This window comes from Nothobranchius furzeri, chromosome 4 (assembly GCF_043380555.1).
Source record: "Nothobranchius furzeri strain GRZ-AD chromosome 4, NfurGRZ-RIMD1, whole genome shotgun sequence".
Taxonomy (NCBI): Eukaryota; Metazoa; Chordata; class Actinopteri; order Cyprinodontiformes; family Nothobranchiidae; genus Nothobranchius; species Nothobranchius furzeri.
The window spans coordinates 3,970,336-3,985,642 of record NC_091744.1 but is presented as its reverse complement, the minus strand read 5'-3'; positions in this window follow the sequence as shown (position 1 = coordinate 3,985,642).

Genomic DNA, 15,307 nt, shown 5'->3' with positions numbered 1-15,307 from the left:
TAGTATAGGTTTTATGATTGGGGTTGATTTGTGTGTTTTAGTAGATTGTATAATAAAGTATATCCTTTTATAAATCAGTGCCTACTGGTGGTGTGTTCAGGTTCTGACGGGAGGGCAAGATATTCTGCCCGTGCTGCCCACGGCTACTTTTATTACACTGGTGTCAGAAGTGGGATTTAGCAATCCAAAATGTCAGAACCTGGAAATAACACACCTCCTCCGTCAGGACCAGCTGAAAATCAGCCCGTAAGCACAGCAGCTCGGCCGATTTTTATGCCGGAGAGCTTTTCCGGTGTTGGCCGGGAATGGACAGACTGGGTTGAACAATTTGAAATGGCAGCCGATATAAATAACTGGGATGAGCCCCTTAAGTTGAAGTTTTTGTGTCTCCTGTTGTCTGACAAAGCTCGAGAGTTTTATAATGGCTTGTCAGGGAGTGTTAAAGCAAATTATGCCATGTTGAAGGAGCAAATGGGCAAGTGTTTGGATCCGTGCGACAGCGCCGACTGGAATAGAGCTGTTTTCTCCGCTCGACGTAGATGGCATAATGAAAGTGTCCTAGAATTTGGGATGGCATTACGACGATCTGCTGTTAAAGCTTACCCGACAGCGGATCCCAACACACAAGATTTGTTGGCTAAAGATCAGTTCATAGCTCATGTGGGGAACGGGGACATGAGAGTGTGTTTACGGAGTCCCAAATCCGTGTCACTTGAGGAGGCCATCAACCTAGCGGCGGAGCTTGAGCTCATTAAGGGTTTGGAGACCAGCTCAGTATCTGACACAAGAGTGAGAGGGATAACCGAGAAAGATGTTGATGATGGACGCATTGCTTCGCTAGTGGGGGTGGTTGAGAGCTTGAGGCAGGAGGTGAAATCCCTCCAGAATGTGGTGCACACACTGTCGGTACCTGTTGCATCGGGTCCCCACCATGACACTCAGAATACGAACTTGCAGCCTAGGCAAGAATATTCCCGGAAAAAGGGAAATGGGAGGTTGGGAGGCTGCTGGGAGTGTGGCTGTAACCGGCATTTACGTCGGGACTGCCCTTACGTGCAGGGAAACTAGAGGGGGCGTGTACAGTGGGTCAAATGCCCGCCCCCCTCTCTGTTGTTGAGACCCCTGTAAGAAGAGGAAATGCTGGGTACTTGAAAGCCAGGATAGGTGGGTGTGACTGCCAGGTTCTGGTAGATACAGGAGCCTCCCGTTCTGTGATTTCGCGAAAGCTGTGGTTGTCCTTCACCCGAGGGGTGGGTGAATTAACTCCATATGAGGGTAATGTTACAGCTGCGAATGGGGGAGGAATGTGCATTATGGGATGTTGGCAAACAACGTGTCAGCTGGGCCCCCTGGCTTTCGTGGCGGAATTCTTGGTATCAGACATCCCCTCAGATGAGGTGTTATTGGGATTTGATTTTCTGTCCAAACATGGCATGGTGGTCGATCTGGGTACCAAAACGTGTAAGATCATGGGCAGAGTGTTCCCACTGCTCGACTTGGAACCTTCTTTAAACCCACAGGTCGTAGTGGTGCAAACGGATACCGTAGTTCCGCCGCGGAGCGAAGCTATAATACCAGGACAAATTAAGGACAGCTGGGGTGATTATGCCCAGGGGTTGCTAGAGCCGTCTGAACACCTTTCTAAGCGCTGTGACTTGCTTGTGGCGAGAGTTATTTGCAAGGTTGACCAGGGCCAACTCCCAGTGCGGGTGATAAATGTGAGCGATGACCCACTAATGTTAAAAGGCGGCATGAGAGTGGGCATGCTTTTCACTGATGTTGAGGTGGAAGACGAGCGGACAGATCGGGTGAATAAGGAGCAAGGCTCTCAGCCTTGGACCGTAGAATCTTTGATGACCCAGTTTAAAGTTGGTGAGAAAGGGTTCGCCCCTGCGGAAGTTGCAGCAGTTAGACAGCTGCTCCTACAAAATCTGTCTCTATTTAGTCAAGGGGAAACAGACTTAGGAAGAACACAGATCATCTCGCATGAAATTGACACTGGGGAGGCTGCACCCATAAAAATGAACCCCCGAAGGATTCCACTTCATTTACAACAGGAAGTGACAGATAATTTGAGAGACATGTTGGCAAATGACATTATTCGCCCCTCATGTAGTCCGTGGGCTGCCCCAGTGGTTCTGGTTAAAAAGAAAGGGGGTGGATATAGGTTTTGTGTGGACTATAGGAAACTGAATGAGGTCACTAGAAAAGACGCTTATCCTCTGCCCCGAATCGATGATGCTTTGGACAGCTTGGTGCATGCCAAATGGTTTTCAACCTTAGACTTGGCTAGTGGTTATTGGCAGGTAGAAGTAGACCCTAGGGACCGGCACAAGACTGCTTTTATCACTCGCCAGGGATTGTTTGAATTTAATGTGCTCAGTTTTGGGCTGTGTAACGCCCCTGGTACATTTCAGCGCCTTATGGACCTGATTCTGGCTGATTTGCAGTGGACTGTTTGTCTAGTTTACCTGGATGACATTATCGTGTTCGGGCGTGATTTCCAGGAGCACCTAGCACGTCTGGGCACGGTTTTGGAGAAGTTGAGGCAGTCTAATCTAAAAGTAAAGCCTTCTAAGTGTGACCTTTTTTCTACACAGGTCCATTATCTAGGTCATGTGATTTCTGCTGAAGGTGTTAAACCAGATCCAGCTAAAATAGAGGCAGTAAGAGAGTGGCCCATCCCAGCTAATCAGACGGAGGTCCAGAGCTTTTTGGGCCTGGCGTCTTATTATAGACGGTTCGTGAAAGGCTTTGCGGACATTGCTCGCCCATTGCACCGGTTACAAGAAAGAGGAAAACGCTTTCAGTGGAGTGAAGAGTGTCAGGAGTCCTTTGAGAAACTTAAAACCTGTTTAATAACTGCTCCTGTATTGACCTACCCCGACCCCAAGAAATCATTTATTTTAGATACAGACGCTAGCGAGGTGGGGATTGGGGCTGTATTATCACAGGTTGAAGGGGAAACAGAGCAGGTTATAGCTTATGCTTGTAGGGCTCTTACAAGGCAGGAACGCAAATATGCCACGACAAAGAAGGAGCTCTTGAGTCTGGTTACATTTACTAAGCACTTCAAACATTATTTGTTGGGTAAAGAATTTGTGCTAAGGACAGACCACAACTCTCTACGATGGCTGCATAACTTCCAGAGTTTGGAGGGACAACTGGCTAGATGGGTAGAGCAGCTGGCCAATTTCCAATACAAAATCATTCATCGGCCAGGTAGACTGCATAGTAACGCGGATGCCCTTTCCAGACTGCCAAATTGGAAACCAGAAAACTTATCAGCTGACCAGGGAGCGCAGCCCTTGGGAGCTGAGTCGAGGGTGTGCTCGCTTCAAGAGGGAGGCTCAGGAGCTAGCCGGACTTCAGAGATGGACGAACTCAGCCAGGCGCAGCTAGATGATCCAGTGCTGAAGCGAATCAGGGATGCCAAACAGGGTGTAGAGAGTATAGGCCCCGATGACCCAGAACTAAAACCATTTGCACCTGTGTGGGATCAACTCGAAATTCGGGGTTCCCAGTTGGTGCGGGTAGCACCAGCGAATTCTGATGCTGCGCAGGTGATCCAGGTTGTTTTGCCTCGGGCTTTGGTGCCAGGGGTCCTGAAGCAGTTGCATAATGCCCCCACAGGAGGCCATCTGGGGGTTCAAAAACTGCAGGGCAAGATAAAAGACCATTTTTATTGGCCCAATTGGTTTAAGGACGTAAGGGCTTGGGTTCGTGAGTGTGCGGACTGTGGCTCTGTTAAAATGCATGGAGGAACGCCACGTGCACCCTTGGAGCAGTCACTGACCTCTAGGCCCTTCGAGCGCATTGCCGTGGATATTTTGGGTCCACTTCCTGAAACTGGACTGAGAAATAAATACATCATGGTAGTAGGTGACTATTTCTCTAAATGGACAGAAGCCTTCCCACTCCCTAATCAAGAGGCTAAAACAATTGCGAGGGTGCTGACCGAGGAATGGGTGTGTCGGTTTGGGGTACCGCGGAGCCTCCATTCCGACCAGGGGAGGAATTTCGAGTCAAAACTGTTCCGAGAGCTATGTGAACTTTTGCAGATCCACAAAACGAGGACAACCCCCTATCACCCCCAGTCAGACGGATTAGTGGAGAGGTTTAATCGAACGTTGCTGACTATGTTGACCTTTTTTGTGGAAGGCAACCAGCTTAACTGGGACACCTTGCTGCCATATGTAATGTTGGCTTATAGAAGTAGTGTTCATGCTAGCACATCTGTCACCCCTTATAAGGTTCTGTTTGGGTGGGAGATCGTACTGCCTGTTGACGTTATGCTGGGCCTGGATCAGGGAGAACTCTTTGCCTCGGTAGATGAGTATGTGACAGGTTTGCAGGAAACCTTAACTTCGGTGGTAGAGGCAGTGAAACGTCATCAGAGCAGAGCCGCGGCGCAACAAAAGAGGGCCTATGATTTTAGGGCCACCTACCAGTTCTAGTCAGAAGGTGAATTGGTGTGGGTCCGAAATAAGCTGAGGAGGCGAGGGGTGTGTCCCAAGCTGCAGAGACGATATAGAGGACCGTTTAGGGTTCTGGAGCGACTAACAGATGTGCTATACAGGCTTATACCCGTTGAGGGGGGTCCTGAGAAGGTGATTCATTTCAACCGACTTAAGCCGTGCACTTCTCTTTCAGCAGTCGCAGCACCGCTGGCTGTGGGGTCCCGAGAGCGAGCGAGGCAGAGTCTGCGTCAGCAGGATGCTACCTGGGAGGACACCAGCAGGATTCATCATTGGTCTGCAGAGACGAGCAGGTCTGGCGGCGCAAGTGACCCGGCCCCATCACGTGGAGAGGCTGCTCGAGGAGGTGCTGTTGCAGGAGGACCGGAAGGACGTCCCCCTGGGGAGATCGATAGACGTGGAGCTGCGGAACAGCGGGTGGTTCATCAGCCGGATGCCACCTGGGAGGACATCGGCAGGAGCGCTCAACGGTTTTCGGAGACGAAGGGCTCCGGTGGTTCAAACAACCCCGCCCCATTGCATGGAGAGGCTGCTCGATGGGGTGTGGTTGGAGGAGGATCGGGAGGACGTATCCCTGGGACGGTCGAGGAACCTAGAGCTGTGGAGCAACGCGTGGTTCGTCAGAGGAAGCCCCCTGCTTGGTATAAGGATTATCAGGTGGAAATCTAGGACTCGAGGGCGAGTCCTTCAGGACAAAGAGGGGGAGAGTGTGATGAACAGAGGACGGAGGCTGCCGAGCTCCGAGGGTGTGGTGATTGGACACCAGCTGGTCCTCGTTGTGGATAACGAGGCCAGGGAGGATAAAGGGGTGACAGACCTACTGAGAGGCGTGCGTGGTCGACTTGTCATTGTGGCATCGGACTTTGGGGGGTGGGGTCGTTCGCAGCTGGTTAGGGCTGCCGGCGACGAAGATAGCCAAACAGGTGGTTAGAGTTCCAGTGTCAGGAGGGAAGGCTGGTCGCCTTCTTTAGACAGCTAGGGCTGGGCTTAGGTGGTGCCAAGACCACGCCGACATCTGCCGCTACGGACTCTGGCAGTGGATTTACTTGTGGACTTACCCGCCGTCCTCGCAAGCTACATCCCGGGGCGTTGGACGGTGCTGGAAGCTCAGACCCCGGGGAGGGGGGTCACACCATCCGTGACAGCTAAGTACCGCTGCTTGTGTGTCTTATGCCAGACTGTGATTTTAGGAGTGGAGACTTTGGCCACAGTATTTTAGTATAGGTTTTATGATTGGGGTTGATTTGTGTGTTTTAGTAGATTGTATAATAAAGTATATCCTTTTATAAATCAGTGCCTACTGGTGGTGTGTTCAGGTTCTGACGGGAGGGCAAGATATTCTGCCCATGCTGCCCACGGCTACTTTTATTACAATACTAATCAGAGCCAGGTTAGTGAGCCGCCCCTGAAACTTAGTTGACCTCAGGTATGACTTGATCAAGTTTTGAAAAGCTCCTCTCAGCTTGAGCCACAGTGACTGGCAGAGCAGTCCAAAAGTTGGGGTAGATCTCCAATAGATCTTTATCATGATCCATAATATTTTAGAATTGCCTCTGAAATTGTAATTTAAACTGACATAAAAAAACTGTAGACTACCAAAAATGCCAACTTTTACAGAACAAATCATGTTAAAAATAATCAGTGCAGCCATCTGCAATAAATAAACAGGATTGTTGGGTATTTTTTATTTATTTATCTATTTAATCCAGGCGTACCTCAAAGAAAGTCCAAAACACATGGGGGGGGGGGGGGGGGGGGGTAGAGATAATACAGTTATTACCAGTAATTAATAAACACGAATAATCAATAATCAGAGTATTGATTATTCGTGTTTATTAATTACTGGTAATAACTGTATTATCTGTAAACCCCCCCCCCCCCCCCCCCCCCCCCCCCCCCGTGTGTTTTGGACTTTCTTTGAGGTACGCCTGGATTAAATAGATAAATAAATAAAAAGTACGCGACATTTTGGTGCCGTGGGACTCGTCATGCGAGCCAGTCGCTGGGTGGTCGTCTCCAGGGAGCCGTGCAGGCGCCGCTCTCTCTTTTGAAAGCCCGGGGGCTTGCTTGCCTCCCGGCCGGCTGCCCTGCAAACGATCTTCCGCCTACGGCTCCGCGCGTCGGACTGCGGGTTGAGTCCAACGTGCGAGGGGGGAGTAGTGAGTGAGTACCTTCTTTTTTGCAGCTGTAAATAAATGAGCTGGTTGATTCGACGGTGTGTTTTACGCATGTGTCTGCCAAACAGGCTGAAATACGGTGGCCGTAATCTGGCGTTTAGTCTAAGGAAACACACTGTCTGTGATAGAGTGGGAACTCTGGAAGTTATTTGCTGATCTGACAGTATCTTCAAGATAAGGGCTCCGGTCAGAGAGCAGGGCACGGAGAGACAGTTTTACGTATTTAATGACAGTTGAAGTATGGACATCTGTACATTTCTGTGGTTCCATGTGGTCTGGAAAATAAATACAAAGAATGATGTAAAAGGACTGTACAAATGGTGAAGTAAATATGCCAACGTTTAAGACTAAGCAAAAACAAATATATTCCCAAATGATGCACATTCAAGGGTTACACAGAGTAAATATTGTGACTTCCAGCCTCAGAGGCACTGACAAATTATATGATCTCCAGGGACCTCTGGTGGTCAAACCAAGGTACTGCTGTTGCAAGTACCACACTACTAAACCATGCTGCCAATTAGCCTGGCATTATACCACACCTCAACTGAACTGACGTCATGGATGGATACACATGGAGTAAATGGAATAAAACTCAAATAAACCAGTATTTAGCACACATAACACAAATTACCAGAACCTCTTTGGAGCCGATCGATAGTCTTTCTCCATGGCCTCACCAAACTCCTCCCACGCCCGAGATTTTGCCTCGGCAACTGCCACTGCTGCACCCCGCTTGGCTATCCGGTACCTGTCTGCTGCCTCCGGAGACCCACAGACCAGCCACGCCCTGTAGGCCTCCTTCTTCAGCCTGACGGCTCCCCGAACCTCTGGTGTCCACCAGCGGGTACGGGGGTTGCCACCACGACTGGCACCGGCCACCTTACGACCACAGCTAGCAACAGCCGCCTCGACAATCGCAGAATGGAACAAGGCCCACTCGGACTCAATGTCCCCCCACTGCTCTCGGGACGTGGTCAAAGCTCTGCCGGAGGTGGGAGTTGAAGACCGTCTTGACAGGTTCTTCTGCCAGGCGTTCCCAGCAGACCCTCACTATGCGTTTGGGTCTGCCAGGTCTACGCGGCATGTTCCCTTGCCATCTGATCCAACTCACCACCAGGTGGTGATCAGTTGACAGCTCCGCCCCTCTCTTCACTTGGTTGTCCAAAACATACGGCCGCAGGTCAGATGATACCACTACAAAATCTATCATCGACCTGTGACCTAGGCTGCCCTGGTACCAAGTGTACCGGTGGGCATCCTTATGTTCGAACATGGTGTTCGTTATGGCCAAACTGCGGCTTGCACAGAAGTCCAATAACAAAACACCGCTCGAGTTCAGATTAGGTGGGCCGTTCCTCCCAATCACACCCCTCCAGGTCAAGCTGTCATTGCCCACGTGAGCATTGAAGTCCCCCAGTAGGACAATGGAGTCCCCTGATGGAGCACTATCTAGCACTCGTCCCAGGGACTCCAAAAAGGGTGGGTACTCTGAACTGATATTTGGCCCATAAGCACAAACAACAGTCAGGACCCGTTCCCCGACCCGAAGGCGCAAGGAAGCTACCCTCTTGTCCCCCGGGGTAAACCCCAACACACAGGCAGAGAGTCTCGGGGCTAACAAAAAGCCAACCCCAGCCCTCCGCCTCTCACCCGGAGCAACTCCAGCAAAGTAGAGTGTCCAACCCCTCTCCAGGTCTCGGGTTCCAGAGCCAATGCAATGTGTCGAGGTGAGTCCGACTATATCTAGCCGGTACCGCTCAACCTCTGCCACAAGCTCCGGCTCCTTCCCCGCCAGCGAGGTGACGTTCCATGTCCCAAAAACTAGTTTTCTTGTCCAGGGATTGGACCGCCAAGGCTCCCGCCTTGGTCTGCCACCCGATTCGCATTGCACCGGACCCTTCATGTTCCTCCTGCGGGTGGTGGGTCCACAGTTGGACGAGCCCATGTATCCGGTTCGGGCTGGGCCCGGCCGGGCCCCATGGGCGAAAGCCCGGCCACCAGGCGCTCGCTCACGGGCCCCAACCCCAGGCCTGGCTCCAGGGTGGGACCCCGGTAACCCTCCGGGCCGGGTACTCCGACTCTTCGTTTTAACCGCCATGAAAGTTCCTTCGAACCGTTCTTTGTCTCACCCTTCACCTAAGACCAATTTGTCATGGGAGACCCTACCAGGGGCACTAAGTGCCCCAGACAACATAGCTCCTAGGATCATTAGGGCACTCAAACTCCTCCACCACGATAAGGTGACGGTTCAAGGAGGAGTTTACAGTGTTTACAGTGGGGATGGGGAGCTGCTGACGTCAACTGAGGCTATAGTCGGACGGTGGAAGGAATACTTTGAAGAGCTCCTCAATCCCACCAATGCGCATTCCGAGGAGGAACCAGAGCTGGGAGGCCTGGGGATGGACTGTCCGATCTCGGGGGCAGAAGTTGCTGAGGTAGTCAAACAACTACACAGCGGCGGAGCCCCGGGGGCGGATGAGGTTCGTCCTGGGTATCTCAAGGCTATGGATGTTGTAGGGCTGTCATGGTTGACACGTCTCTGCAACATTGCGTGGTCATCGGGGGCAGTTGCTAGGGAGTGGCAGACCGGGGTGGTGGTCCCCATCTTTAAGAAGGGTGACCTGAGGGTGTGTTCCAACTATAGGGGGATCACACTCCTCAGCCTCCCTGGAAAGGTCTACTCCAAGGTACTGGAGAGGAGGGTCCGATCGATAGTTGAATCTCAGATAGAGGAGGAGCAATGTGGTTTTCGTCCTGGCCGTGGAACTGTGGACCAGCTCTATACCCTTGCAAGGGTGATGGAGGGGGCATGGGAGTTTGCCCAACCAATCCACATGTGCTTTGTGGATTTGGAGAAGGCTTATGACCGTGTCCCCAGGGGCACCCTATGGGGGACGCTCCAGGAGTATGGGGTGGGTGGCTTTCTGTTAAGGGCCATTCAGTCCCTTTACCAGAGGAGCGTGAGTTTGGTCCGCATAGCCGATAGTAAGTCGGACCTGTTCCCAGTGAGGGTTGGACTCCGCCAGGGCTGCCCTTTGTCACCGGTTCTGTTCATCACTTTTATGGACAGAATTTATAGGCGCAGCCGTGGTGTGGAGTGTGTCGAGTTTGGTGGCAGGAGAATCTCGTCTCTGCTTTTTGCGGATGATGTGGTCCTCCTAGCTTCATCCAGCTCTGACCTTCAGCACTTGCTGGGTAGGTTCGCGGCCGAATGTGAAGCGGCTGGGATGAGGATCAGCACCTCCAAATCTGAGACCATGGTTCTCGACCGGAAAAGGGTGGCTTGCCACCTCCGGGTCGGGGGAGAGGTCCTACCTCAAGTGGAGGAGTTTAAGTATCTCGGGGTCTTGTTCACGAGTGAGGGTAGGAGGGATCGGGAGATCGACAGGCGGATTGGTTCGGCGTCTGCAGTGATGCGGACGCTGAGCCGATCTGTCGTGGGGAAGAGGGAGCTAAGCCAGAAAGCCAGGCTCTCGATTTACCGGTCGATCTACGTCCCAATCCTCACCTATGGTCATGAGCTTTGGGTAATGACCGAAAGAACGAGATCGCGGATACAAGCGGCCGAAATGAGTTTCCTCCGTAGGGTGGCCGGGCTCAGCCTTAGAGATAGGGTGGGGAGCTCGGACATTCGGGAGGGACTCGGAGTAGAACCGCTGCTCCTCCGGATCGAAAGGAGCCAGTTGAGGTGGTTTGGGCATCTGGTCAGGATGCCTCCTGGACGCCTCCCCGGGGAGGTGTTTCGGGCATGTCCTGCCGGCAGAAGGCCCCCGGGTCGACCCAGGACACGTTGGAGAGGTTACATCTCCAATCTGGTCCGGGAACGCCTTGGGGTCCTGCCGGAGGAGCTGGTGGACAAGGCCGGGGAGAGGACGGCCTGGAGCTCCCTAGTTGGGATGCTGCCCCCGCGACCCGGACCCGGATAAGCGGAGGAAGACGACGACGACGACGACAACACAAATTAAGAGAAGTGAAATGAGGACTACAAGCGAGAATAGCAACTGATACCAATTAAACTGTAGGAACTCCCTCTAAATAATCCAAACAATATGTCCAGACAGACATAAAGGAAACTGAATGAACTTATAAGTTATTTATGTATCCATAGAGGTGCTACGGTTGGCCAAACTTACATATCAGTCATGAACGCACACGAGGCTGTCTGCCATCACCAACAGCTTGGACAAAATGGTAGAAACGGCTTTACAGGAAGTGACTATCTAGAGGAAGTGATGTCACAAACTGGACCACCAAAATAAGAGTGGGGTAACTTTACAAATGGATCTTGTAAAACTGCGATAACTATAACCCTTTCTGACATAGCCGCCCCCGAATTTAGTTATAAATTCGAAAACTAGAGGAAAGTCTCATCAGGTGTTCAGCCAGAGTCATCTTCATCTTCCCAAGCTGGCAGTCGCACCAGGCGCACAACTGGTCGAAGATAAGTCTGTCCCTTTATCCTCACTTCAGCTGCCCTGACTCGACCGTCTGAGCCTGGACATGTCTTGACAATCCTCCCGATCGGCCACTGGGCCCTGGGCAGTTGTGAATCGACCACCATCACAACCTGTCCAGCTGCAAGATTCTCTGTATTCTTGTGCCACTTGTGTCGCTTCTGTAGGTTAGGAAGATGGTAGCGAATAAAGTTGGACCAGAAGTGGTCTGCCAGGACCTGGCTGTGTCGCCATCGCCGTCTGCCCAGGAGTTCACTGGAAGCGTAAATGGCTTGTGGAAGCGATGCATCACGACGTCCCATGAGTAGTAAGCTCGGGGTGACTGGGTCTGGATCAGCAGCATCCGAGGATATATATCCCAGTGGCTTCGCATTGAGAATTCCCTCCACCTCAATCAAAACCGTCTGCTGAACAGATTCTGTGACAGTTTGGTCCTGCAGTACCACTCGAAGGGCTGCCTTCACTGACTTGATCTCCCGTTCCCATGTCCCCCCAAAATGAGGGGAACCTGGCGGGTTGAATCGGAACTCTATTTTCTGTCCAGCCAGCTGCTTTTGGATAGGTGCTTCTAAAGTTTGGAAGCTGGTCTGTAGTTCAGCCGCTCCACCTCGGAAATTGGTCCCTCTGTCGGCCAGGATTTCAAAGGGTTTGCCACGTCGAGCGATGAAGCGACGTAATCCCATCAGAAAAGCATCAGTGTCAATGCTCTCCAGCAGGTCGAGGTGCACACAACTCGTTGTCAAGCATTTAAAGATGATCCCCCATCGCTTCTCTGTGCGTCGACCCACCTTGATATTGTAAGGGCCGAAGCAGTCCACTCCGGTAGACCAGAAAGGTGGCTTGTATAGACGGAGTCTTGCTGGGGGAAGGTCTGCCATTTGTGGGACTACAGGACTAGCACGCCACTTTTGACATTCCACACAGCTGTACTGATGCCGTTTGATGGATTCTCTTCCGCGTAGGATCCAGTATCTTCTCCGAATTTCAGCGAACACACGCTCGGGACCTGGATGCAGGAGCTGGTTGTCATATTTCTTGATGAGGAGCCTGGTAACATGATGTTTTGGGTCAAGGATAATTGGATGCATGGTGTCTAGATCCAGATCTTCTGCTCTTCGCAGCCTGCCTCCCACTCTTATCAGCCCGACAGCTATATCATACTCAGGAGCAAGCATGATTAGGCGGCTTTGTTTGGAGATGGACTTCCCCACAGCAAGGAGTTTCACCTCTTCCTGGAAGGTCTCACTTCGGGATTGTCGTAGGAGATGTAGTTCAGCTTCTTGTACATCTGCAGCTGTCATGGTGGGGCTCGCCAGGTCTTTGGCCGCCAGGTCTTTGGCCGCCCCGTGAAGGCTCATATGAGGTCATCCCAGTTGTCGATGTTAGTAACATCCACTTCATGAGAAGGACAGGTAGCTGCTGCACAAAACACTGTCTTGCGTAGCTCATCCTCATCTTCTTCCTGAGCTACTTCCATTTGTAGCTCTGGCCAGGTGTCAATAGGCTGGTGAAGAAATTGTGGACCCTGACTCCACCGGTTGGGCTGACTGAGCTCATGGAGTGTCTTCCCGCGGGTAAGGTCATCTGCTGGATTATCAGAGGTGCTGACATACCGCCAAGTTGACCCTTCGGTAAGTTCTTGAATTTCAGCAACCCTTGTTCCAACAAAAACCTTGTATCGACTTGAGTCTGATTTCAGCCATGTCAACACTGTAGTTGAGTCGGTCCATAGTGTTATCTGCTGGGGAGAGAATGACAGCTCTGTCATTGTGACCTTAGCCAGCTGAGCCCCGGCTAGAGCTGCGCACAATTCAAGGCGTGGCATTGACAGCTGTTTCCGAGGGCAAACACGAGATCTAGCCATCATAAATGCAACGTGAACATTGCCCTGGTTATCGGGATTTTGAATATACTCGACTGCTCCGTAGGCTCTTTCGGAGGCATCGCAGAAGATGTGCGCTTGTCTGTTAGGCACTTCAGGGGCCAAGGTTGCTGGAACATAGCATCTTGGGATTTCCACTTGTGGGAGGTAGACCAGCTCACTCTCCCATTGTGTCCATATTTCCAGTAGAGCCTTGGGTCGAATCTGCTCATCCCAGTCGACTCCCACTTTCCACAGGTCCTGGATGAGGATCTTGGCTCGAGTGGTGAATGGGATAAGATACCCCAGTGGGTCATACTGCGTGGCCATCACCTTGTAGATGTTTCTCAGGGTCGGCTGAGAATACTCTACCGGTCGGTGTCTGTAGCCGAGTTGATCAGAGAGGCAGTTCCAACGTAGGCCTAAAGCTGGTTCCTCTGGGTCTTGTCGGGATTGGGAAAGCCACAGCTCGGAACTAGCCACTTTGGCTTCAGCAGGAAGGTGTTCCAAAACAGTTGGATCGTTGCTGGCCCACTGCCTTATATCGAACCCTCCAGCAGAGAGCAGACTGCGCAGTCGGTCAACTAGGGCTTTAGCTTTATCAGCAGTGGTGATGCTTGTTAGACAGTTGTCCACATAAAATGCGCTTTCAACTGTATGCAGGATGTCTTCATGCCCCTTACTGTTGTCCTTCACATGCCTCTGGAGGGCATATGTTGCACAGCAAGGACTGCACCTTGTTCCAAATGGCAGAACCTGCCACTCATATACAGTCGGTTCCTCCTCTCTCTTCATACCTCTCCACAAGAAAAGGAGCAGCGGTTTGTCTTCTGGTAGTAAGCAAACTTGGTGGAACATTGCTTTGATGTCACCGCTGACAGCCACACTGTGTTCTCGGAACCGAAGAAGTACGCCGAGAAGTGAAGGACCTAGGGTCGGCCCGGGCAGGAGCTGGCTGTTTAGACAGTGTCCATTGTGTTGGTAGGAACAGTTGTAGACAATTCTTGCCTTTCCATTATGGTGGACAACATGGTGAGGCAGATACCATGACTCCTGGGAGCTGTCTACTGTAGCTGAAGGAAGGGGTTTGGCATAACCTAACTGTTCAAGTTTATGGATTTCTTGACAGTAGGTATCTGCCAGAGCTGGATCTTTAGCTAGACGACGTTCAGTACTACGTAGCTGTGGGAGCAAAGTGTTCTTTGATGCCCAGAGGAGGGGACTATCCTTGCGCCTGAGAAGTGGAGTAGCATATCTGGTCACTCCATCCACTTCCACTTTAGTGGTGCGTTGCTCTAACAGGTCCACAGCCTGTTGATCCTCTTTAGAACGCGTGGCAGTCTTTATGTTCACATAAGGCGAGATGTCAACTTCCCACAGACGTTCTACATGGCGCTGGAGCTCTGAGTTGGGAGACGTGGTGAAGTAGCAGTGTGGGTGGTCAGCAGAAACAGGACTGAAGTTGGCTGGGCCTTGTAATGTCCAACCAAGAGGAGTACACACTGCTAGGGGGCTCCCAGGTGGGCCAGCTATTACTGGTTGCTTAGGGATGAGTAGATGAGGGAAATCAGACCCAATAAGAAGTAAAGGCTGCACTCTGTCCACAAGTGGAAGTGGAAGTCCTCCCAGATGGGAGTACTTTCGCATGAGTGACTTTACAGGGTAGCTGTGTTCTGAGAGACTTAGTTCATCAGCAGTGAAGGCATGGTGAATGCTGTACTTTACTTTGGGAGTGTGAACTGGAGATATTTCAAATGAAACTGTTGCTCCCTGAAGGTGAATCACCTCATGGCGGACAGTGCGCAGGGGAAGGTTTTCAGGCTTTTTAGTCAGATGGAGGCGTCGCACTGCTGATGGGAGGATAAGAGTCCTCTCGGACCCGTCATCGAGGATAGCAAAGCCTTCCAGGGAATACTCAGCATTGTGTAGACATACTTTGACCAACTTGAGCATGATTTTATTTGGGCGATTTGGACGGTCAATGTACACTGTATTGGGAGCAGCGTTGACCATTAACACCTTTTTAGGTTCTTGAGGGCACACGTCATGGAGCACAGTAAGATGTTGTTGCTTACATAATTTACAGGGCTTCTTTAGAGTGCAAACCTCAGGTGCATGATTCCTGCCGCACCGCCAGCAGCTTCTGTGTTTGATCCATGTGGCAATTTCAGCTGCTGAAAGAGCTTTGAATTTAGGACACAGGCTCAGGTAATGTCCTCTGTTGTCACAATAAGGGCAGTAAGGTTTAGGACCTGATTTAGGCTTAGATGATCTTATATGGCCAGCTGGATCTGGAGGTGTGGCTTTAGCCTGGCTCTCTGTGTTGTAGTACAC